General features: G+C 31.2%; 1 protein-coding gene across 1 annotated transcript in view; it reads right to left on the reverse strand.

Annotated features, from left to right (window-relative positions):
• Window positions 1–2,842: 2,842 nt before the first annotated feature.
• KERA (keratocan) overlaps window positions 2,843–3,639 on the reverse strand; it is an 8,685-nt gene continuing 7,888 nt past the window's right edge. The window contains exon 4 of the mRNA XM_008581532.1: window positions 2,843–3,633. The gene's annotated coding sequence lies outside the window, so the exon portion shown is untranslated. The remainder of the gene's footprint in view (window positions 3,634–3,639) is intronic.

Here is a 3,639-nt window from a genome sequence, read left to right on the forward strand (position 1 = left end):
TGGTAATCTTATTCAACCATGTCAGCTGTTTTCTTTTAAGAGGATTTGGGGAAATTAAAGAACTCTGTCACAGGGTTCTTACCACCACATGTCTATCTTTATTTTTTTGATCATTATTATTTGCAAATTAATTGCTCATTCTATTATTGTGTGCACCCTTTTCTTTGATCTGTGCCTTTTTTTCTTGTCTGTGAATTAACTTAATAATATTTACATGGAAATTTTAGATTATATTATTCCGATTTGTTTTGTGTTTTAGTAAGGTCCATAAAATGAGAAGTTAAACATTTATGAACAGCCTATGATTTAAAAAATGTTTTGAGCTTATCTACTGTTTATTACTTTTGATTTTTTTTTATAATAGTCACTTTGTATACATCAAGAAAAACATCATATTATTTGAAAACTTTAGAGGACCTATGATAACTTTGTATACATGTCCAAAAAAACCCAAAAGAATTGAGTTTAGAAAGCTTATTTCATCCCTCACTGCTTCATTTGTCAATACTTGGAATAGTGCCTGTGTTCTCCTGATCTGTCCCTTGTCCCTGACCAGTATTACCTCATGGGAGTAGGAATATTTAAATGCAGAATTATTCCAAAATTATTCGGTAGATTAACATAATCTAGAAACTTTCACCTACATATTTACATATCCATCCAGACCTCTCCTTTTAACTCCAGACTTCATTCAACCACTTACCTGACATCTCTTGAATGAATCGAGGTAATTTCAAATTATTTCTAAAAACAAACTAATGATCTTCGGTAAACCTACCTCTCTTAGAAAACGTGCAGCCATGTATTCTATTGTGCAAGCCAGAAACCTTAGCATCCTCCTTGCTCTCACTCCCGTCTATACAATCCACCACCAAATCTTGAAAGTTGTACTTCCTAACACTCTATATTTGTCTACATCTCTATTTCCACCACCACATAACCTTCAATGTCTTTATACTCCAAACTACCTTTTTTATTTCTAACTTGTACTGTAAAACTAATATCCTAACTGGTCTCTTCATATACAGTCTTGGTTTCAAGCAAACTATTTTACTCATCATGCCAAGAAGAAACACACACACATACACACAACAATAAAAATTAATGACAGTACTGACAGGTGACATGATGAATGCACTTGACATATTTTAACCCATTTAATCCTCACCATAAAGTAGGTGCAATTACTTGTCCCCATTTGACAAATGAGAGGACACTGAGGCACGGAGAATTTAAAGAGTCTGCGTGGGACCACATAACTAGTAAGTGGTAAAGCTCAGATTTAGCTTTAGTTCTTTAATATTCTTTAACACTACATGACATTAATCCTCAATGAACATAATCCCTGTTGATTTAAAACTCTGGTGATTTCTAAATTATTCCTAGGAACCACACAGTGTTTAAATTCTGCCTGGAATATTCTTTCCTTCCACCTTGTGTTGGTAAATATTTTTAATCCTTTGTGTGTTTTTGTAATCTTTATTTCTTTAGGGAATCCTTCTATAAAATAACTATTATTAATTTCTTTGCATCATACAGCTCTCTGTTAATAACATGCATCACAAATAATATCATGTTTTTGGTGATTATTTAGTTAATTTGTATTTCATCTCTGTAGTATAAACTGTGAAAACTATTATATGCCCTTTGTGTAGTATAGTCCGGTATATTTCTGGCACTCAATGTACTTGAAATAAGTAAAAGAAAAAAAGACAAAAAGAAGAAAGGAAGAAGAGAAGGAAGGAAGGAAGGAAAGGAGGGAATTCTTTGAGTTGAAAATGTCACATTTCAAAATGCTTTTGCTTTCAGATTAGGAATCCTTGTTATATCCTTCCTCTAAAGGCATCACTCATTCTCTGTTTGAACAGTTGAAGAGATGGGTAACTCTACCTCAAGAAGAGTTGCTGCCATGGCTGGCAACTCTGAACAACTATTAGAAAATTCTTCCTTAACCAGAGCTAAAATACGACTCCTTGTAAATTTCACCTATATGTTCCACTCTCCATTTGGGGGTTTCCTGGCTTACGTTTTGTCCCTTTGTCATATGGCAAGTTTTAAAATATTTTAAGTTATTACGTTTCCCTCAACATATTCTTTTTTCCCCAGTCTAATGATATCTGATTACATCTTTTTTGTGACATAATATTATATGACATTATTTTCATTGTTTTATTTATGTGCTTAGAGGTCTTTTAATTTTTTTATTCTTTTTTATTATCAATTAACCTGATTTCTTGCCTTCAGCCAGCATTTTAAAAACTGTGTTTAAAGTATGTTAATTGCTTCTTCTCCCTCAACCCCAGACAAGTTTTGGTGTGAAAATAAGTATGCAGTACGGCAGATTATTATTCTCTTGGGAATTCCCATCACAGAATAACAATAATAAATTTGGGAGAAGTCTTGTGTAAAGTAAACTATTGAACTTTTACTAACCCAGTGTTTCACAAACACATATTATTATTTTTCAAGGGAAATGTATCACATTTTATAGGATTTTTCAGAATACCATTTGGAAAATATATATAAAGGTATGTATTAATCTTTACGGAATATTGATTGTTTAGAACATGTCATAAAATCAGAAGGCTAAAGTAAAATATATTGTGTTATTTAATGAAATCCTGGGTTATTTTTTAATACAAGAATCAGACATATTACGTTAAGCTATTAGAATATAAATTTGTTCTTATGTTTACTGGAAGGAAAGAAAAAACAAAGTAAGGGAAACATTTTAGTATATTCAGGCTAGAAAAATGGAAATAATTGTTATGTAACACTATTTTTCTTAAAATATGTTCCTAAATGAAACTTGTGAATAATATCCTTGAAATAAGTATTTTACTTACTTTGTTGGAGCATTTATTTTTATTTAGAAAATTCAAAGAACACAAGCACATATAAGAGCTGAACAAGTTGCAAGTTAAGTGGATTTCAAATGTTAAAGCGCTTAGATTCTGTGAGAAATGCATTATAATAAATGTGAAATTGAGGACTAGATTAATTGCTAGAATACAGTGTAATATCTAAGAAGAAGAGCTACAAGAAATGGTAGTGAAGTAGAGATGACTGTTCCTTTATTTGGTATTAAATGACTAGAACTCTCTTGTTATGAAGTATTCAACTCATTTCATATCCATTCTCAAGCTAACTATCAAACTTGTACCTCCAAAATCTACACAGCAATGTGCATTTACTTTCTTAAGTTACAATAAAGAAATATTTCATTTTTTTCATTTCCTTTAGATCTTCCTACCTCCTGTTTGATTTCTGTATCTATACTGTTAATATAGTATCTGCACAAGTAATTTTAAACATACACAAACAAATATGTCTTTTTTATTGCATAACAATCTAATTGCATTAGTTGATATTAATTAAGAAGCTGTGAAAGAGACAAAAGAACTATCTTTGAGTTGATAAACTATCTTAACTCTGTGTCTGTTTTATTAGTTAAAGAAAAGCAAATTGATATAGGCTGTGCTGCATGACATCGTTGAAAGCATCTTCACATAGAAAAAAAATAAGCTGCACAAATGAAAATGGTGGCCAAGAGCCATGGGAAATGTGACTTTTGTCCAAAACCTATGAATGATAACTAAATTTCATATCAGCAACATGAGCTCACTAAACAATTTTAGA

The sequence above is a fragment of the Galeopterus variegatus genome, unplaced genomic scaffold (genome assembly GCF_000696425.1).
Source record: "Galeopterus variegatus unplaced genomic scaffold, G_variegatus-3.0.2 Scaffold2384, whole genome shotgun sequence".
Taxonomy (NCBI): domain Eukaryota; kingdom Metazoa; phylum Chordata; class Mammalia; order Dermoptera; family Cynocephalidae; genus Galeopterus; species Galeopterus variegatus.